The 23,239-nt window shown below is 42.2% G+C and overlaps 1 long non-coding RNA gene across 1 annotated transcript in view; it reads right to left on the bottom strand.

Annotated features, from left to right (window-relative positions):
• LOC309855762 overlaps positions 1 to 22,510 on the bottom strand; it is a 179,677-nt gene extending 157,167 nt beyond the window's left edge. The window contains exon 1 of the long non-coding RNA XR_014306980.1: positions 22,425 to 22,510. This is a non-coding gene — a long non-coding RNA (uncharacterized lncRNA). The remainder of the gene's footprint in view (positions 1 to 22,424) is intronic.
• Between the last annotated feature and the right edge of the window lie 729 nt (positions 22,511 to 23,239).

Genomic DNA, 23,239 nt, shown 5'->3' with positions numbered 1-23,239 from the left:
AATCCAAGGCATTTGGACTTGATTCCTGGAAGCAATCTTAAACTGGCAAAGGAAATAAGATTGCATAATGGCAGGGGTGACGGCAGAGTCATGGGAAGGATCTAGCAGCCCTGGGTTAATCATCTGAACTACAAAATAACCCACAGCCAGAAGATGAAATCTGAGCATTTGAAGAGACCATTTCCTGTTGCAGATAACTTTTTCAGAACTCCTACTGCCAAAGGATTTAGACGAGATCTCTACTAAACAAATAGCCAAGAGCCTAGCACAGAGCCCTGCACATGATCAAGCATTCAGTAAATCATCACTAAATTCAATAGAATAAGAGATGAGGCTGGATAAGGAAGAAACTATATTAAGCCACCGGGGGCTGAGTGATAAAAGGCCTACAGAGGGACATTACCTCCCTGGTGCTTATGGTAAGTAAAGGAAAATCCTATACTCAGGAAGTTGAAAAGAAAATCATGTTGAAAATCCCCTGCTTAATATTCTCAAGTGGATCCCGGCTGCAATCAGGATTAAGTCCAAATTCATTTGTTAGGTCTAAAAATCTTCCTGTGATCTGGTCTCCCAACCTGCTTTGCCTGCCTGCTTTCCTAATATTCCCTAACACAAAGCCCCTACTACAACTAGATGGTCCCCTGAACACACACTGGAGAAAATGTCAATCCTCGTCTGACCAGGGACATGCTCTGTAATCTGGATAGACTTGATTTTTTTTCCCCAAGTAATGCTGTGTGGATTCCTATGATAACCAATTATTACAGTAGTCCTTTAAAATGCAAACTGAGAATCACACTATCTAGGGTGGTGACGGTTAGCCTTTAGGACTAAGGCAACACTTGGATCCATTCTTAAATAAACAACTTGGTTCCCCCAGTCCTAATGAATGGGTAACGTCTCCATGCCAGAGGCAAAGTCTGCCTTACTCTTTAAATTCCAAATGACAGAATTACCAATGGGCAGAGCCCTTGGTCCACCTGCCACAGCATGCATACATGATCAGAATCAATTTTAATGACTATGAGTGTATGTGCACTTATCCCTGGGAAGACAACCATGCAGAAGGATGCCTGGAAAGAAGTCTGCAGTTATTTTAATGATTTGGAAACTATCCATTAATTTGAAATGTTCCAAGCAATGCTTTTAGGTCTCTCAAATGCTTTATAGTCTCTCAAAGTACCCCCACAACAAGTCAACTATTGAGCTCTTAAGTTAAATTTTAAGACAGTTTCAACACTTTTTAAATGAGCACCCACTATGTGCCAAGTGCTTTTCTATAGGTCATTTCTTTAACACATAAGTATCTCATAGTTACGGAATGGCCACTCAAATTTTAAATATGTGCTTATTTCTTCTCATTAAATCAATTTTCCTTTAAGCAGTAGTAACCTTGAATAAAAGCATAGAACTGAGTTGGAATAATTCTCACATCCATCTACTTCTCTCTCTCCCCACAGCCATCACACTAATAGTCACAAGCGACCATCCTTCATCTAAAATATTCCAACAGTCTCCTCTGGACACAGTCAGCTTCTGTTCTTGTCCCCTCCAATCTATTCAATACAGAATAGCAAGAATGATCACCTTCAGAGATAAATCACATCACTTAATCTCCTATTAAGAAGCATCTGGGGTGTCCGGGTAGGTCAGTCGGTTAAACAACTGCCTTCGGCTCAGGTTATGATCCCAGAAGTCCCAGGATCAAGTCCCACATCAGGCTCCCTGCTCAGCGGGGAGTCTGCTTCCCCCTCTGACCCTCTCCCTTCTCATGCTCTCTCTCTCACTCTCTCTCCTTCAAATAAATACATAAAATCTTAAAAAAAAAAAAAAAGCAACAGCAGCAGCAGCAGTAGCAGCAGCATCTGGTGTCCTCCAACTCCATTTCTGTATACTTGAAAGTTATTCAAAGAGTAGATCTTAGGGGCACCTGGGTGGCTCAGTGGGTTAAAGCCTCTGCCTTCGGTTCAGGTCATGATCTCAGGGTCCTGGGATCAAGCCCCGCATTGGGCTCTCTGCTCAGCAGAGAGACTGCTTCCCTTCCTCTCTCTCTGCCTGCCTCTCTGCCTACTTGTGATCTCTGTCAAATGAATAAATAAAATCTTTTAAAAAAAGAGTAGATCTTAAATATTTTCACCACACACACAAAAAAAGGTAATTATGTGAGGTGACGGAGGTGTAAACTAACCCTCTTACAGCAATCATTTTGCCACATACACACGCATCAAAACATCACGTTGTACATATTAAATTAACACAATGCTAATTCTATTTCAATAAAGCTGCCAATACTCCTTATGGCACCCTGGAAGCCCTGCGTGACTTTCGCTAAGCTCTAGGATGTCTGCGCTCCAAGCCTAGAGTGCCAGGGCTAAGTTAGTTGCATAAGAAACTAGAACTGAAACCCACACATCCAGATCAAAGAAAGAGAGATTATCTGCAAAAGCCCCACAAAGAGATGCTAGAAAGTGGTGTCATAAGCAAATGCCTGCATACTGGTCATTGCTCATGGGTATATCACCTTTAGAGACTTGGAAATGAACAAAAAATATTCACATAAGACAAAAGATCACCTATTATGTTGCCTTGATAGTGTCTTCAGATTTGCTACAATTAAACCACTCTACCGTCCTCCAGATCCCATTCCATGTTACCAGCTCAAAAATTTCAATCCTATCATTATGTCCCTCCTACAACTGTACCAGGTTATACTTACCTGCAAACAAGCAGGACATAGTGCTTCCTATCTTAAAAAATTAAATAAAAACCATACCTTAACCTTCCATAATATATATATAAAATTTATAAGTAAATATTATATGTATATATTTAATTGCCCTAATCAATTTCCCATTATCATTTCTTCAAAGAGTTCTGTCTGTTTCTGCTCCTTCACATCCCATTCTCTGTTCAAACCAAACCATTCAGACTAATGTCCATCTGTATAAAATGGCTATGGTCAAAGTCACCAATGACATCCATGTAGTGAATTCCAGTGGTCACTTTCACTCTTACCTTACTTGATTTCTCAGTAGCATTTGGCAAAGATTGCCACTCTGTTCTCTTTAAAACACTTTTTTGTGTCTCTTCCTTAATACTGTGCCCTTGGCTTTCCTCCTACTGGTTGCTTCTTCTCAGCCTGCTGGATACTCCTCTGCTACATCTCTTGAAGTTACAAGGTACAGATATTCACACGTAGGGACCGTTCTCTACTATAGCTATACTCCTTCTAGTTAGTCTTATGCAATCTCATGTACTTAACGATAATTAGTTTACTAAGCATTAGCAAATCTGTATCTCTACCTCTAAAACACTACCTGACATTTGTATATAAGTTAGACATCTCCTACAAAATGTCCACAAAGAGCTATCATTCTCCCTCCATCCTTCCCTCCCTCTTTCCAAATTCTTCACTCTTCTTCCCCATTTCAGGAAGCAGCATCATCAAATATACACAATGGCCAATCAAAAATCTAGAAGTTGGGGTACCTGGGTGATGGAGTCAGTTGAGCTTCTGACTCCTGATTTCGACTCGGGTCATGATATCAGGGTCCCGAGACTAAGCCCCATGTGGGGTTCCACACTCGGCAGAGAGCCTGCTTGAGATTCTCTCTCTCCTTATCCCTTTGCCCCTTCCTCCTCTCTAAAAGAAATACATAAATATTTTAAGGAAAAATCTAGAATTTATCCCATAGCCACACTTTCTCTCATCACCCCCTAACATCTAGCCCATGGACATCCTGTTGACTCTACTTTTCTGAGCTTATTTTTTTTTAAAAGATTTTATTTATTTATTTGACAGCAGGAAAGCCAGTGAATAAAAGCACAAGCAGGGGAGGCAGCAGAGGGAGAGGGAGAAGCAGGCTCCATGATAAGCAGGGAGCCCGATGTGGGGCTCAATCTCCGGACCCTGGGATCATGACCTGAGTTGAAGGCAGACGCTTAACCGACTGAGCCACCCAGGTGTGCTTCTGACCTTATTTATACCCTTATCATCCACTGGTCACTTCATTAAAGCGTCCTTCTAGCTCCAAAACTGCCAACTTGTAACTGTCTTAGAACCCTTGGACCAGGTGTTCTCCGTTTCTAGGATGTTCTCCCTTCAGAGATTGACATTCCTGACTATATCATGCTATTCAGTTCTAAGCATAAAAACCACCTCCTAGAAAAGCTGCCTCTGACAGCAGAAAAGTAAAATCAGTCACTTTCCCATTACAGTCTTTTATTTTACTATGTATCACTTACTGGTATATGATACTTCTTTTACATGTGTACTTCTCAATGTGTTCATTAGCAATCTCTACTAAAACATGAAGTCTGTAACAGCAGAAGCATGCTTTCCCTTTTCAACACTATATTCCTTGTGTGTCTGTAATAGTGCCAAGTCTATAATGGGCACTCAAAAAATTGTTGAATGGCTGAATGAACATATAAAATCTCCAGAATAAGGGATTTTCACCATAGCAAGGTTTTAGCAAATAAAACAGGGAAGGAGGGCTTGGAAACATGGTGAAAAGTTGGGACAAAGAACAGAAAGGAACATAACTTAATGTACCATACAACAAGGTTGTTAGAAATTTCAGAGAAAGACTCTAGGAATTTTTCTCTTCTAAGACCCCATATTTACAGGTTCTTATATGAGAAGGAAAAGCCTTGGGGAGCCCAGGTACTTCAGTCCGTTAAGCATCCGACTCTTGATTTCAGCTCAGGTCATGAACTCAGGGTCGTGAAAGCAAGCCCCGTGTTGGACTCCATGCTGGGCATTGAACCTGCTTAAGACGCTCTATCTTCTTCTCCGTCTGCCCCTCGTTGTGGGGGTGGGGGGAAGGAAGTAAAAGCCTTAACAAGAACTGGTCCTATAGGTTTGACTTTGAGGTCAACAAGCAATACATTTGCAACAAAGGCGGACTCATCCCCCAGCCAGCCCATGAGAGAAGACTCTTGAGGGATAACTCAGGTGGTGACAGGTATTAAGAGGCAAAAACAACAAACAACAGAAAACCCACAGATAAGTTTTGTGTACGGATACATTTTTAAAAGACAGAGAGAGAAGGAAGGCAGGCAGACAGGAGGAGGAAGGGAGGGAGGGAAACACACCAGGACTCAGTATTTGAGAAGTAGTCTTCAGAGGAATTCTTCTGACACAAAGCTAAGAGAATGGGACAGCTGGTTGAGGTAAGAAGAAAGTCAACACAAGGACCATCCAGAAAAAAGAAGACAGTGAAAAGCCTGACCTATAGATGGGACACAGCATTAGACATCCAGGAACTATTTGTCTGATAGCAATTAGCAGAAAATAACCCAATGGACTGAAGGCTGGGACACAGCTCAAATTTGAAAGACGGCTCGAGAAAGAATGAGGTTGGAACCTAGGTCCAAAAGATTGTCCAATAGAGAAACCCAGCCGTAAGGACTAGGGTATAAGAACAAATCTTTGTCATAGAATCAAAGGAGAATCTCAAGTGTTAAACCAACAGATGGGCTCAAACCGTGGTCAAATATAATGCCTACAGTGCTAAGTTACTGCCCTAGGGCACTTCAACATGTTCCCATCTCAGCCAGGGCTGGGCTCAGAGTCCACAACTAAGCTGAATGTGCAGGTGATTAAAAATGCCCTCAGTCACAAAAACTGAAGTTCTGGCACCAGAGAGCCCAGCAGGTCAGCCCTGAATGTGACACAAGACCTATCTTTGTGGCCAAGGCTTTCTTCGATGATTTCAATAGCTCAACACGAGCAAGAGAGTCATTAGCGGTGGAAGGTACCTAGTTAGGTTGGTGAGAGGCCACCAGGAATCAGCCCTTAATCACTTCCAACCACCTGCTCTCCCAAAAGTCCAGCCAAAAGGAAGATTCTCCTTGGATTCTCTCAATAGTCCTGCTGCTTCTGGGAAGCCAATGACCAATTTCAGACATCAACAGAAGATGAACTGCCTCCAGAGGGGGTAGAGCATTCATCTCCAAAGGTTTGGAAGCATGGACTCAGGCCTCCTGCCTATACAGCTAAATCCCAAAGGAGGCATTCCTTAGCAATGCTGCTTACTATGAATTTGTAAGAAATTGAAGAGTTTCTCCATCCATGAACATACATAGAATATTGAAATGTGCATCGCCAAGAAATAAGAGTCGTACACAATTTTGTGTCCTTGCAGCTTTGAGGTGGCTTGTGGAAGCCACCTAAGCCAATGCAATTTCCTTTACATTGTGTACCCAGTAATAGCATTTATGCCTAGATGAAGGAGTAATAATAATTACTTAGCCTTAGGGATGTTTGATATTTGTAATGAAGTTTACCCCGACAATGAAAACCTTAGATGCCAAATACACTGTACTCAACATGCCTCTTTGTTTTTTTTAAGTGCACTTTGAAGACCTCAAACACCTCTTATGTGAAACGGGCACCTAAACCCAAGGGCCTTGTAGCTGAGAAGAGCCAGGTTGCTCTGATTCTGAAAAGACAAAACCTCTTTCTGGCTGCTCAGTGCTTTCTTGCGCGAAGTTCTTCAAAGGCCTAAGAGGCATTTAAATACCACCACAGGTAAACTATCTTCCTCCCATCAGATTAGAATTGATATGAGTTATTGGTATTTGGGTTGGTCACAGATCTCAGAAGTCACTGGGATTCAATGACTCCAATAAGCTAAATATGATATGCATCCTACACTTCCTACAAGAGCCACCTCCCCGCCTGACTTCCTCCATGAGGCCTTCTGTGACCACACTTAGATAAAGGCCGGTTTCCCGGAACTGTCATGGCGCCTCCGGCACACTTCCGTTAGAGCAGTCATAGCGTGATACTGGATTTATTTGTTAACCTCTCTGTTGTCTAATGAGATTATGAGATACTTGAGGGAAAGGAGCCATTTTTATTCTTCTGTGACTCATCATAATCTAGCACCGCACCTGGAACATGCAGAGGCTATCTTTGGAACAATGAATAAAATAAAATGTTACAAAAACACTGGCTTAACCCAGTTCATTTTATTCGAGCATCTCCCAGCCATTCACATCTTCATAAATGTCATTTACACAATATTGCCCTAAATTAATGAAGGTCTCTACTGAGCTCCTGTCCTGTACCTAATAGTGTGAACATGGAATCAACCCTCCAAGGGTTTACCATCTCACTGGTAAATGTGGACGATCATGAAACAGCCTGGTGCCCTTGGTTCTTATGGTGGATTTTTAAATAGATGAGAGCATGGAGGGTCTGAGTGGCATTGAGAATGTCGGATTGAGGCTGCACTTAGAAAAACTGGTTTGGCAAAATAAGAAAAGCAACAAAAAGGAGTTTGGCAACAATAAACAAAGGAGGTCAGGATGAAGGTAACGCAGAAGCAAATAAGGCCGAGAAGGGGGAATAAATGAAGCAATCATTTAGATAATGAGGAGTTAATTTTGAAGGGAAACGTAAGGTAATTGAAGGGTGTAGGTCAAAGCATGGTAATGAATGAGAGGTGCTGAAAGATGATGATGAAATTGCATCAGTAAACAGTATGGGGGCGCCTGGGTGGCTCAGTCGTTAGGTGTCTGCCTTTGGCTCTGGTCATGATCCCAGAGTCCTGGGATCCAGCCCTGCATCGTGCTCCCTGCTCAGTGGGAAGCCTGCTTCTCCCCTGCATCTCTCCCTGCTTGCATTCCCTCTCTCACTCTCTCTGTCAAATAAGTAAATAAACTCTTTAAAAAAAAAGAAAAAAAACCAGTAAGGCATTGTGAGGAATAATGAAGAGTAACGGTTCTAGAGGAACATTTTCTCTATCTCTACCAACCATGACAGATGGTACAAGACAATCAATTTCCTTTCCCTTTGCAAAGCTTTGCATGAGAAGTGTTCACCAGTGCTTTTACATCAGGTAGCGTTGTTATGTAAGGCCTGGCCTCAAAATCTGTCCTAGGGACGAAGTGATTGAAAAGTCCTTGGCTGCTAGTGGAGCAGGAAGAAGAGTCTCGGTCTCACAGCCCCTTCAAATCTCACGGCTGTGAGACTAGACTGAAATCCCACAATAATAAAGCTCATCTTGCTCGCCACTGTCTCAAAACAGCATCAAGCACAGACAAGGCACTCACTGAACACGTTTTGTCTCAGACCGAAACAAATGATACTGCAGAACTCAGCACGGTCAATCATGCAAAAATAAACATTAGTCATACCTTGTAAAATTGATATCCACTGTATTGATTTAATTAATGCACATATAGCTGGACATGAGTAATAAGTACAGACAGTAACAAGAGAATGAGATACGGTCATTGACCTAAAGGGTCATAGTGTAATGGGTTAAAGGGACACATGTGCACACACACCTTTCCATGGTTGACTCATACAATATATATAGCACCAATGTCTGAAAGTCTCCAGGGATATTTTAAGTATTTCTTTCCATATGCATAGCAGGGGGACATAAATGATATACATCATCTTCATTTTGTAGTCAAGGAACAAAGAATCATTGATGATAGAAAATTAGCAGTCATCTAGATCTTCTGTTACGTTATCTGCAAGGGGGAAACCCGAGTGATGCAATTCAAAGTCATACATATCCCAAGAGACTGGGTGCAAGAAATGGATAGAGATAGGTCTATAAAGAGAGGGGAAAAATGATTATCTCAAGTGGTGGTACCTTCAAAAGCATGCTCAAATAGCTTTAATAAGTCTCTCTCAAGCAACAGTTTGAGAAATATGGCCCCAGGCTCAAGACTCAGGGAGGCTCTGAGTAAGGACTAACATGATGGATTAAGACCTCAATAAAAAAAAAAAAAGAGGTAAGGAAGCCTTTTGGACAGTGAGGAAGCAGTCCTCATTTAACGAAAGCATCCAGACTCATTCATTGGAAAAATATTTTTTAAACAAGTAGTACTTACCAGTCTCTGTGTAAGTCTCAATATACACAAACCGTAAGATACATTTCCTTCTCTGGAGGAATTTGGCAATCAGTGAGAGAAACAAACAAGTAAATGGGTAATATCCATTATGGGAAACAATAGCCAGCGTCACTGGAATACTATCCACTGTCAACTACCATGGAGAAACATTTGCACGTGTTCACAACATGGCATTTTTAGGAGAATCATCCCTGTGGTGATGTTCATAAAACCCTAAATTAGGAGATAACCTCAATGTCTTTCTATACCAGAATGTCAGCCTATATGTATAGCATGCCATACTATGTAATAGCACTAATGAAAGAGAACAAGGTATATCTTAATGTTCTGACATAGAATGTCTATGGGTGGCTCAGTCGGTTGGACATCTGCCTTCGGCTCAGGTCATGATCCCATGGTCCTGGGACTGAGTCCTGCATCGGGCTCTCTGCTCAGCGGAGAGACTGCTTCTCCCTCCTCCACTCTCTCTGCTTGTGTTTCCTCTCTCACCGTGTCTCTATCTGTCAAATAATAAAATCTTTAAAAGAAAATAAAAATAAGTGGTGGAATAATACATATAGTTGGAATGAATAATTATGGAAAACTTTAGCTTGATTTCCAAGGATTTAAATGTTTAAACAATTTTCAGTAAGAGGATTATATATTAAGGTACTGAATAATTAAAAATAATTCTAAAATACGTGTATGCTAAATAGTGTCTTAATCTCTTTATCCCATTTTCCCTTCCCAGAACTTTTTGCCATTGTTATTCTTAAAAAGGTAAGAATGGGGGAGGGAGAAGGAAGAGTGTTGTCAAGAAGGAAAGCAACATGCACTAAAACATGAAAGCCGGAGAAGGCGAAAGAATACTAGATTATAGGGCATCAGGGATGATGGGTGTTGGGGTGAGTGGTGGGGAAGGTACAGGGTAAATTGAAAATGGAATAAAATGAGGACAAATCATATAGGTATATATATCTATACATATAGGTATGTATACATAAAGGTATATATATATACCTTTATATATATATAGATATATATACCTTTATGTAATCTATATATATATATAGATATATATACCTTTATGATTTGTCCTCATTATATATATATATATATATATAGAATCTCCAACGAAGGAGCTTAGATTTTATACTGAAGGTGCTGGAAAACCAATGAGCAAACTTTAAGAAAGTAAGTTTTAAACAGATGCTTCTGGCTATGGTATGGAGAAAAAATTGGGAGGACAGTAAGGCAGCAAGAAGTTCTTTGTAGTAATCGTAAGAATTGTTGAGGTCAAGAACTGAGATAATGCCAACAGATAGCGGCAATAGAAATGGAAAAGAGAAGAGCCCAGGAAGAAAGGACTATGCAGTCGCTGATTAGAAGTGGTTGGAGAGGGGCCTGGGTGGCTCAGTGGGTTAAGCCTCCGCCTTCAGGTCAGGTCATGATCTCAGGGTCCTGGGATCGAGCCCCGCATTGGGCTCTCTGCTCAGCAGGGAGCCTGCCTCCTCCTCTCTCTGCCTGCCTCGCTGCCTAATTCTGATCTCTCTCTGTCAAATAAATAAAATCTTAAAAAAAAAAAAAAAAAGAAGTGGTTGGAGCTGGCCTGGGAGAGAATGTTGCCAAGAATGTTGTGAAACTTTATGACTGAGCCAATGAGTTACCATTGACTAATTAAGAAATCAGAAGTAGCTGATTTGGAGTGATATCGGAGGCAGCTGATGAGTTCCCTTTTAAGCATCCTGAATTTGAGGTCCCTATGAGAACTCCATTAAAAAATATGACTACAGAGTCATCCTCATTTATCACAATTGTCAGGATTGCCTTCTTTTTAAAGACTGACTAATATTTCATTTTGTTTATCTATTTGTCCACCAAAGGACCTTGGGTTATTTCCCATCTAGGATCTTATGGATACTACTGCAATTAACACGGGAGTCCAAATGTTATTTAGTGATTCTGTTTTCATTTTGTTTGGATATACATGCAAAAGTGATATTGCCAGATCATAGGGTAAATTTACTTCTCATTTTTTGAGATGGCTCCATACTATTTTCCATAACTGCTGTACCAGTAAACATTCCCAACAATAGTGCGCCTAAGTTCCTTTTCCCCTCATTCTCACCAACACTTTTCTTTTTGCTAATAGCCATTCTAACAGTTGTGAGGTGCTAGCTCCTCATATTTGCATTTTGATTTGCATTTCCCCAACGATCAGTAACACGAAGCATCTTTTCATGTACCTGTTGGTCATTTGTATGTTTATTTGTATGTTTGTATGTTTGTTTTGAAAGCTGTCCATTCACTTCCATTGCCCATTTGTTAATCAGGTTTCTTTTTATTTTTTAAAGATTTTATTTTTAAGTAATCTCTGCACCTAACCGGGGGCTCAAACTCAATCCCAGGATTGAGAGTTGCACACACCACCAACTGAGACAGCCAGGCAACCAGATTGGGTTGTTTTCCTTAATTTTTATTTTCTATTGAGTTGCCTGAGTCCTTTAGATATTTGGATAGTCCTCTCTTACCAGATACATGGTTTCCAAATATTTTCCCCCATTTCATAGGTTGCCTATTTGCTCCTTCGATGGTTCCTTTGCTGTGCAGAAGCCTCTTCTTGGTTTGATGCAATCCCAATTATCCAATTTTGCTTTTGCAACTTGTAATTTCGGTGTCATAACAAAAAAATATTATTGCCAAGACCAAGGCAAAGAAGGTTTCTACCTATTTTCTTCTACTAGTTTTATAATTTCGGGTGTTACATTTAAGTCTTTACTTCATTTTGAGTTGATTTTTTTATTTGATGTGAGATAAGTGTCCAGTTTCATTCTTCTGCATGTGGACGTCCAATTTTCCCATCACCATTTATTGAAGAGACTATCTTTTCCCTATTGTGCATTCCTGGCACCCTTATGAGATCAGTTAACTGTAAATGTGTGGATTTACTTCTGGGTTCTCTATTCTATTTCATTGATTTATATCCCTTTTTATGCCAGGATCACACTGTCTTGATTACTGTTGTGCTAAGTGAAATAAACCAGACACATAAAAACAAACACTGCATGTTGTCACTGATGTGGAATCTAAAATAGTCAAGCTCACAGAAGCAAACAGTAGAATTGCCAGGAGGGAGGGGGAATGAAATCTTGATCAACCTATACAAAGTTTCATTTATGCAAGATGAAGGAGTCCTGGAGATCTAATATACAGCATGGTGACTATTGTTAATACTGTAACGTACTTGAAATTTGCTAACAAGGTAGTTCTTAAAATAAATGGTAAGGAAATGAGATGATGGATAGGTTATTAAGCTTGAGTGTGCTGATCATTTCATAATTTATACATCTATCAAAGCATCAAGTTGTATACCTTAAATATATACATTCTCATTTGTCAATTACATATCAAGAGTGCTGAAAAAATAAAGCCTCAAGATATAAAATTTTTAAAAGATACAACTATAAGAGTCAGACATACAGATCTGGACTCAAGAGAGGGCTAGGAAACGTGATAATAAGCATATATAACTTCAGTTTCGGTCATGAAAATGTATGAAATGACCTAAAGAGAGTTTGTACAAGTTAAAAAAGAGAACTGGGTTGAGGACTGAATTTTGGAGAACACCAAGGTTTAAAGAAGAAAGTAGAGGAACAACAGAAAGAAACGGAGATAAATTAAGGGATTCAAGAAAAAACAGTTTCTTACCACGTTACATGGAGAAACAAAGTATAGCAAAACAAATATTAAAAATACCCACTGGCATTCTCAACAATGAAATTTTTGGCAATTTCAGTGAGAACATTGGCAGGGGTGAGGTGGGGGGTGGGGGGAAGAAGCAGGGTTGTCAGGGTTGTCAGACAGAAGAATACCCCCATGTCCTAATCCCTGAATCCCTAATACCCTGGAGTATGGTTGCAAGGCTAGGAACTCTAACCAATGGAGAAAGCACAGACTTAAATGTGTAACCATCATCCCCTCCTTTAATGTGGTTTTCTAGAAAATCTCCAATAACAGGCCTCTGCACCCCCTCCAAGGACTTTTGTCTCTAGCTGGCAAAAGTATACAGGGTGATCGCTCGGGCCATTTCAGGGGTTACTCAGTTTCCTTGGGTAGGTCCCATGTATACAAGACATATATACATGTTATTAAACTTTTTCTGATTAATCTGTCTTGTTATTACAGGGGGATCTCAGCAATGTATCTAGAAGGGTAGAGGGAAAATTCTTTCCCCCTCCTCCACTAGGCTGGATTGACAAATGCTATAGGATCTATAGTATCTGTGCTTTACATTCTGCACAAGATTTTAACTGTGTGTCTGCTATCACAGCTCTGTGAATATGCTGGAAAGAACACAACAGTTCACAGCTCTGTTAAAGTTGTCAAAGGAAGGACTCAAACAAAACCCAACAGGAAAATCTGAAAAGGCCCTCTTTATCTTGATGAGTATGTAAATATTCATGATAACATTTGATGATGGCACTGTATTTGAATAAAAAAAACATTAAATATTTTAATCAAGTCAGCCATCATGTGCAACAGAAGTAATCTTCCCTTTCAGAGGCTCCTGAGTGGATGATGGGATGTTGTCTGATGTATCAGTGATTGGCTATTTACTTGTATAGTTAGAATTCATCTCCTCCTTTCATCATTTTGAAGGGACATTGATTTCAATAAAAACCTCCAAATGAGAAGAACAAGAAATTTAAATCCGCAAAGTGAAAGTGAATTGTGGAAGGCACAAAAAGTTCAAGGGGAAGTCAAGAGAGGAAATGTGACTGGCAGAGATTTTGCTAGATTCTGAGAGCTTGCCCGATACTCCACTTAAGGGTGACCGCGGGACAGAGTCAAGTGTGCTACTCAAGCTGACCCAGTAATGGGAGCAGAGCCACACAAGGTCACCTCCTCACTGTTCCCCAACTTCCTCCATTCCCACCACCCCTCCCAAAACACACACTCTACGACAGGAAGTGGCAGAGGAGGAAAACTGGTCTTCTTATGAAGTATTATTACTGACGTGTCAAGGCCAAGGGATAGACCACCGAAAGGCAGGCTACAGTGGCTTGGAAGATTACTCTGACCTGAAAACAAACAAGACCAAAAGACCCAGAAAGAAACCTGGACCTTCCCCACAACTGCCTCAAAAGAATATACATAGAGGACCACCCCCAAGAAGAGCACGATCACCATAGACAACCAGGAAGGGGTTTGGGACAGTTCTCCCCTCTCCCCCAACGTCCCATGCTGGCACGAGGATTACTTTGAGCTGAAGGCAAATGAGACCCTGCGGGCTCAAGAGAAACTTTTCCCCTCCCTTAACCTCAAAGAACAGTCCCAATTGGAGGGTCTTGCTGGAATAAGAGCTATTAGCAGAGATGAATTTTATCTGAGTGACCCATCTATAAGGCAGAGTAAAAGTGTAATTACCAAATACCTGCTCTTCTTCTTGTCCACTCCTTTCTTCTGAATTCCCAGACACCTACCCCCTTCTTCTTAGTTCAGAATGACAGATACACCTCATTTTGCCTGTCTTTGGGATTTCCGGGTCTGTATGGATTCCCCATATGTACACCTGTTAAATTTTATTTTCTCCTCTTAATCGGTTGCATATCAATTTGATTCTTAGCCCAGCTAGAGGGACCTCTAAAGGGACAAGAGTCCGTACTCCCCATCAAGGGGACAAGACATTCTTGCTCCTAGACAACTACATTATAATAGGAACTAGGGGTGGTAGGCAAGGGAGGTACACAGCAAGACCTGTTTGTCAAACTTCCAAGTCTCACTGTTTCTGTGTGGCCCAACAGACATTTGCTTACCAAACACTGACTCTGTTTCACCTTCCTGAGAATGGCTTTCTTCCTCTTTGAAGTCCCAGGCCCCTGACCTACGCCTTCCTTAGTTCAGAATGACAGATATCTCATTTTGCCCGCCTTTGGAATTTGAGGTCTGCGTGGATTCCCTGTAGGTAGGAAACTAAATTCGATTTGTTCCTGTTAACCTGCGTCATGAAAAATTAACTCCTAGTGCAGCCAGAGAACCAGGACAAGGAAACATTTCTCACTCCCGAAAAGAGACCAGGAAGAGCCTCACTATCTGTGCAGAATATCTCACCTCTGGCTAGTTCTGTTGAACTGCCTCTTCCGTAGGGATGGCAGAAAGCTGCTGGAGAATAGGAAGTCCTTTTAGGCTCCCCTTTACCCTCTGACGTCAGTTGTGTTCAGTTATGTGACCAGTCAGTACCTCTTTATCTACTGGTTTTTGCTGTTTGGCTTTTTTAAAAGAGTTTATTTATTTATTTGAGAGAGAGAGACAGAGCGAGAGAGAGCATGAGAGGGGAGAAGGTCAGAGCAAGAAGCAGACTCCCTGCAGAGCTGGGATCCTGAAGCGGAATTTGATCCTGGCACTCTGGGATCATGACCTGAGCAGAAGGCAGTGGTTTAACCAAATGAGCCATCCAGGCACCCTGATTTTTTTTTTAAATAAAATGAAAGACTTGGGGCACCTGAGTGGCTCAGCCAGTTAAGCCGCTGCCTTCATCTTGGGTCATGATCCCAGGATCCTGGGATTGAGTCCCACACTGGGCTCTGTACTCAGCAAAGAGCCTGCTTCTCCCTCCCCCACTCCCCTGCTTGTACTCTCCCTCTATCAAATAAATAAACTTTTAAAAGTCTTAAAACAAAAAAACAAAAAACAAAAAAAGGAAGACTGGACTTGTGTATCCTGTGGCCAGGCTAAGGAATTTTCCCTCTGGCGAGCTCCCAAAAGATTTGGCCCCAGATCCCTGGAGATCCAGCTTAGAGACTTGGCTGCTACTTTGGGGGAGCACACAGATTGCCCATGGTGGTCCCCGTAGACCCCACCTGCAGCCTCCAAGAGCCCTGTGTCTACTGTGAATAAAAGAAAGGAAACAGGCATGCTATACTCCTCCAGTCAGACTTAAGACACGACTTGCCTTAGCGACTTCTCCCTAAAGTCACCTGTGCCTTGCAATCACTGATCTTACGTTATTGTTTTTTTTTTTTTTTTTTTTTATAAGCCTGAGACGTAGTCAGTGTCTCCTTAGGGATTACTTTTCTTAAGCAATACACTGCAATGATCAATTATTTTAATGATCCCACTCACGAAACAGTCCCATATTTTACTAAAATTAATATCCGCATAGGCCTGAAAAGCCCCTTAATGGCTTTGGAGAGATCCATTGCAGCCTCTGAAATCTCTCCAAACACTATAAAAAAAAAAAAGCCCTAGGTAAATATAAACTGAGATGATCAAACTCTAAATAATTTATATGCGTTCCTGACAGTCATCTTTTCTCAATGCTACTGCCTTGAATTAATAAGAGTGTCATTTTCCCCAAGGGTCCAAAGGACTCCAGGAGCAAAACACATCCATCCCCCTGCTATCTCTGGGGGGGGCGAGGAAGGCACAAGAATGATGATCCCCTCTTCACAGTCTGAGAAAATGAGGAACTAGGGCTGGGAAACAGAAGGTTGGAGGCAGAGCTGTAAGGCTCCCTCCAAGCAGGACAAAAGATAAAGGTCAGGAAATTAATGCTCTTGCAAGATCTGTGACACTGGAGTGGATTTGGAGACACCATTAGTCCAAACTGGTCAGGACTGGGTGAGCCAGTCTCTTATCATAAAATGCCAATGGTACCAAAACTGGACAAAGGCCACCTAAAAACCAACAACTGGACAAGGAAGTCTTCTTTGAAATGCAGGTAACAGAGATTCTGTCTAGAACAGGAAAGAAATGGGCCTTAGGAGGTAACCTCCCCTGCGGTAGTGTTTTTAATCAGGCCTGTAATCAGCCAAGGACAAAGAGTCAAAAAAATAATGGTGCGATCACAGAAGAATGAATTACATCAAGCAATCACACCACAGAGTTAGGTATAACCTACGGAAGCTAAATATTACCGTTAGGAACCCTTTTCATTTGAAAGAGAACATGTGACAAAGACAATCTCATTCAGCACAGGGTAGGACGAGGCTGGAGCAGGTCCCCCAGAAGGTACCTGTTCGGGTCAGCAGAATCAACTTAAAGACTTCTTATCAGGCAGGCATCAAAGGAATAGAGCAGAAAGGAGAGTCGGAAGTATGAGTTAAGGAGTGCCAGGGTGGCTCAATTGTTTAAGCATCTGCCTTCCGCTTGGGTCATGATCCCGGAGTCCCGGGATCAAGCCCCACGTCGGGCTCCCTGCTCAGTGAGGAGTCTGCTTCCCCCTCTCCCTGTGCCCCTCCCCTTTTGCTCCTCCTCCTCTCACACTCACTCTCTCCCTCACAAATAAATAAATAAAATCTTCAAAAAATATATGAGTTAGTCAGCCACTTTATCGTGTTCACCCTACTCCTTTCTTCACGAGGGTCGTCCCTGCTTACTCTGGGGGAAATGTCAGCCTGTATAATTACAACCAAAGAGAGGCGGGATATGTGACTTGTCTTTGCAGTTTATTAGATTAATGATCTTGGGAAAAATCACTAAGGTATCCTGAGCCTGGGTTTTCCTATTTGTAAAAGATAGGTGTATGACTAGTACCTACACGCGAGTTGTTATAAGGAGGAAATGAGATGAAGAAGGTCAGCATTTCTTAGAAACCTAATAAATATATGCAGCTACTATTACTGTCCTCATCAGGATCATCATTTAACCCATTTTCCCTGGACTTAGGATTCTTTATGGGTCTCAGCTCTCCCAGGCAGGTAAGTTCCATTTTAAGCTCCTTCCTTATTCATACCCATGGATAAAGGACAACAACCCCCATAGCCTCACTCCAAAATGCCGAAGTGAAGCAATCGCTGACTAAGGGCAGCACTTACCCCTGTGCCTCTATACCTGGTCCATGGTCTGAAAAAGTGGGGAGACTTCTAACTGCCATTACTTCAGAGATATCATTTCTTCCCTGCCCACTGCCCGTATGCCCGGATTCCAGACTTTGAGTTCACTCCTCATCACGGATAAATCTAGTTAGAGCCCTCCTTGCCACGGCTTCCTGGTTTCCAAGTCTTGGCTCACATTAGCCTTCTGGCAGTCACTAAAAACCAGAACCACATCCCTATTTCAGGATGCCACTCTGATCGTTCTGATCGTACTCCCGTGCTGAGGAAGCCTGGTCTCACTAGGTTATGATGGTGCAAGATAATTTCTTCTGTTCTCCCTAAAAGAGCCAGTTGGTAGCTTCAGTGACTGGCATCACCACTTCCAATTTTCGACTGTCCCAGTCCACTCTGCAGAAGAACAGCAGCAAATACAGGAAGCAAGAACACAGGGCCACCCAAACCGTGAGACTCTCCAGCTATCCATGCTCCAACACCGTGGATTACCAGGAAGAGAGCTTGTATGTGATTCAGCCACAAAAACACACTTTAAGCTAAATATCGTGCTAGAAGATCTCTGAAGTGGGAAAGGGTAGTCTCAGATACGCAAAGCAACACTGAATGTAAGCACTGATGAAACATAAGCGTCCACATGAGAACAGTAACGAATCAAGGAAATCAATGAGATTAATTGATTTGGGCATTGCCAGGAAGGATCGTGACCTTGTGGCAGTTTATGAATACCAAAATCAAAACCGAACCAAAACAAAAACCAAACCAAACCAAACCAAAACTCTGAGGCCAGAATGGATCATCAAAGAAAAAAATTAACATTTAAAAAGTTGGCTTGACGCTTTTTCACAAGATTACTGGGAAACAGAACTCAAAATGACCCCAATTTCAGGGACAAAACCTCCTGTGTTGCTGGGGTTTCTGCGCAATCAGTTCCTGGTGAATGTGAGTTTTTCGAGCACAGTTCCTGAAGTGAGCAAAGACGAAGGTACATAACAGACCCTTCACTACAAAACGCAGTTAAGGTCATGTGCCAAGCCTCTATGGCACGTGTGAATTAAAATGGCTCAACCCCCCCCACAAAAGTGACAAGATACAGGGGCAACAACCTCTTCCTACCCAAGGACTGGTCCTGCAGAACTGTAGTCGGTTTGAGGCACGACTATGTTTTTTTGTCTTTGATGTGAGTTTCTCCCTTAATGGCTAACCCTTAAAAAGAATCTGTGATGAATTACTACATTAAAAATATAACTTGCTTGGGGCGCTTGGGTGGCTCAGTCAGTTAAAGCCTCTGCCTCCGGCTCAGGTCATGATCCCAGAGTCCTGGGATCGAGCCCCGCATCGGGCTCTCTGCTCAGCCGGGAGCCTGCTTCCTCCTCTCTCTTTGTCTGCCTCTCTGCCTAGTTGTGATCTCTCTCTGTCAAATAAAATCTTAAAAAAAAAGTTTTATTAAAAAAAATATATATATAACTTGCTCTTAGTCAATGGGGCCCCTATTTTATGCATATTGTTTTACTTCCCCAAGTCGGTGGAGTCTCCAACACTAGGCAAGGGAGGAGTTCAATGAAAAAACCCAAGCAGGGAACAGAAAGCCAGTCTCCCCTGCAGCGCCGGGGACACAGTCTCCTAAGAGACTCAGCCTGATAGAGAGAACGATCATAAATAAATACCGTGAGAATGTTAGAAGCGATATCAGAGGGAAAAAAAAAAACCTGCAACAAAAAAACCCAAACCATCTGTCCTTTTCGCTCCTACCTAAACATGCTGTCACTCAAGAGTCACTATGCACACTGCCCCTTCTGGAAGAATCATCATGAGTATAATCGCTTGTTCACGGTACAATTCCCCTGGTACACCGCAACCCCCATGAGGATGGAGACCAGGGCTCTTGTGCCAAGTGACCTTCATCTCTGACCTGAAGGCAGTATTAAAACTCAAATACTCCCCCTAGTATCTGTTATGTACGCATCCACAGGGAGGACACAACCTCAAGTTCGGCCAGTAATTCCAACAGCGGGCGGTGTGCACACATTTCTGCTGAGAGCCCCTCACGATTGAAGGACACAGGTTATGTGGGGCATGAGATGGAATAGAAAGATCAAAGCGGTTGAGTTATGAAACCAATGACAGAAGGAAGAGGCAGAAGGACCTGAAAGAAAATCCCCATTTAGCTGAGTCAACTCTGAACCTACCCAGAAGTGACTTTAAGACCAGGTCATTCTTTGAGCTCACATAGGTTGTCTAGAAGGCCTTATTTGAGGCACCCTCAAGTCACTTCTGGGTACTGTGCCTGCTCTTTCTCTCTCATTCATCACCTTCTGGAAGCCTGACAACAGCATTCAGTTCAAAAACCACCACTGCGTGAAAGTAACTAGTCATCTCATATTCCCTTCTATCTAGATTGGGAATTTATCCCATGCTTTTCCCCTTAACGTGCTCCCCATGGGGTATCTTTCTCCCAGTGAGTTGATTTATATTTATCAGAAATGCATTAAAAATCACAGCATCACAGAGAAGACAGCTAGAATATAATGAGGCTGCTTCCTATTAATCTGGAACTAGGGGCCGATTTAGTAAAAAAAAAAAAAACCCACATGCACTCTTTGTGAATGTGAATTCATCTGCCAACAGTATGTATGGGTCCTCCCACCGATGCAGGAAAAAATGCCGGTATTTCTCAAACGTATGTGCGTCTGGAGGAATCATGGAGGACTGGGTACATAAAATTCCCAGGGGCTTTTTCAAACTGCACAAGCTCTTTGGGAGATTCTGGAACTTCCCTCATACCAACCCCACTTCTCCAAGACTAAAAATTCCCTGCAGGATAATGAGTGATGCTCCTGATGGATGTCAATTTCACTGGGCAGAGGCAGCAAACAAGTTGAGAATCGCTAAATTAAGCTCAAGATTAACAACCAAAGGCTCTTCACTCCTGTCCCGCCAGTTCTGCACATCCATTCCATTAGGAATCCCAGTGGAAATCGCATTAGCAAACCTATTAAAACCTGCCTCGGGAAAAGACAATTAGTCGAAATTCACATCTTCTATAAATTACGTACAGTTTAGATTTTTCTGAATCTTTTCCAAATGGACTCTACTCTCTTCTCCCACCCAAAGACAGGCCTTCATCATGTCACGCAATTGCCTTACAATGCTTCTCACTGACCTTGGTCTCATCAGCCTTCAAGGAGGATTAGCCAGCTCAAGTGAGAACCTAATCAGTTCCTCTGTTTGAAACCCTTCCAAAGTTTGAACCTCCGAGCTTCTTGGCAGGGCTCACAGAGACCTCTATCACCTGGCCTCGCTTTGTCCCTGAAGCTAGATCTCCTATTATTCCTCCTTTTGGTTTAAAGTTGTGATATTCAGCTATTAATACACAGAAGTCTCCTTAAACATACCTACTGTGCTCCAGTCGTCCATGCCTTAGTAATGCTAGTAATACTTCTTAAAGGGCCGCCGGGGTGGTTCAGTCAGTTAACTGTCTGCCTTCAGCTCAGGTCATGATCTCAGGGTCCTGCGATGGAGCCACGATCCTGGGGCTCCCTGCTCAACGGGGAGCCTGCCCTTCACCCCACCCCACTGCACTCCTGTGCGCTGTGCCCTCTCTCTTTCTCCCTCTCTCCCTCAAATAAATTTTAAAATCTTCTTAAAAAAAAAATACTTCTTGGGGCGCCTGGGTGGCTCAGTGGGTTAAAGCCTCTGCCTTCGACTCGGGTCATGATCCAAGAGTCCTGGGATCGAGCCCCATGTCGGGCTCTCTGCTCAGCAGGGAGCCTGCTTCCTCCTCTCTCTCTGCCTGCCTCTCTGCCTACTTGTGATCTCTGTCTGTCAAATAAATAAATAAATAATTTTTTTAAAAAAAAAATACTTCTTGAGGGGCACCTGGGTGGCTCAGTGTGTTAAAGCCTCTGCCTTCGGCTCAGGTCATGATTCCAGGGTCCTGGGATCAAGCCCCCCATCAGGCTCTCTGCTCAGCGGGGAGCCTGCTTCCCTTCCTCTCTCTCTGCATGCCTCTCTGCCTACTTGTGATCTCTGTCTGTCAAATAAATAAATAAAATCTTTAAAAAATATACTTCTTGAAATATTTTTTCCTCTCTTTTCATGTGGCCAACTCCTATTTATCCTGTAAAAGCTTGCTAACACCCACCATCCCTCTGCGACATTCTACCTGACTTCCCCAGGCAATCTCTCCTTCCACTTCTGTATCATTTCCGCCTCTTGGGCAAATTTCTTTTGCTGCACTTGGCACGTTGTAGTGTAATGTTTGGCTTACACATCTCTCTGCCTTCTCTGCTAGACTGTGAATTCCTTGAGGCCAGAATCCATGTATATCTTCCTAGCTCCAGCTATAAGCCCAGGTGTTGGCATGTAACAGCTCATAGTAATTGGTAAACTGAATGAAGCCAGAAAGAAATGCGCTTGTATTTCAAATCAAGATATCACCCTCCTGTCATTTAATGGAATTGGAAACCTTCAAGTTCAACATCATCAGTAACTCTACTATCACCCAGGCAAGTCAGCAAACTCTGTGAATTCTTCCTCTGGAATATCCCCTAAAGCCTTGCCAAGCCCACCAAAACTCCTCTAGTTTAGCCTTTGGTCCCAAAGTGTTTGAATAGTAATTCATCAGGCTCCAATCTGATCACACTTCTTCCTTCTATCATCCACGCACACCTCCCATGTTGCCAAAGCTATCTACTTGAACCCTACAATTTCTCTCTTCCCCCAGTGACTACTCACCAGCAGTATGATAAAAGTCCTCAGCCTCATATTAAAGCCCCAGCAGACAGCTCCAAACCCATAACCATGTGATAAGAACATTCCACTCAAAGACCTGCCCCAAAGAGAGAAACAGTCAATAGAGCATTGAAAGATAAACTATATATAAGTTTAAAATATCTATATGATGAAAAATACCAGAGTCAGATCAAAAACAAACTAGAAAATGTATGTTAACACATAGAATGGAATCTCCGTAATATACAAAGACTTCATAAAATCAACAATCGAATAATAAGCGGTAAGCAGGAGGGGGCGCCTGGCTGGCTCCATCTGTGGAGCATGTGACATAATCTCGGAGTTGTGAGCTCAAGCCCCATCTTGGGTTCAAGATGGCTGAAAAATAAAATCTTTAAAAAAAAATAGTAAGCAGGGGCGCCTGGGTGGCTCAGTGGGTTAAGCCGCTGCCTTCGGCTCAGGTCATGATCTCAGGGTCCTGGGATCGAGTCCCGCATCAGGCTCTCTGCTCAGCAGGGGGCCTGCTTCCCTCTCTCTCTCTGCCTGCCTCTCTCCATCTACTTGTGATTTCTGTCAAATAAATAAATAAAATCTTAAAAAAAAAATAGTAAGCAGAAGGGTAAGTTCACTGAAAAACAAATAAAATGGCCAACCAACCTATAAGATACTACTTCCCAGATAAATACAAATTAAGACAATAAGATATTATATTTCGACATAAGACTGGCAAAAAGTAAAACTTTGAACACCATGTGCTGGGAAGGGTGTACATAAAAGTAACTTCCATAAATGGTTGCTGGTAACAGAAATGGTTATAA

This window comes from Mustela nivalis (genome assembly GCF_964662115.1).
Source record: "Mustela nivalis genome assembly, chromosome: X".
Taxonomy (NCBI): Eukaryota; Metazoa; Chordata; class Mammalia; order Carnivora; family Mustelidae; genus Mustela; species Mustela nivalis.
Note: the sequence above shows the minus strand (reverse complement) of the source record. Positions and strands in the feature narration are given on the sequence as shown.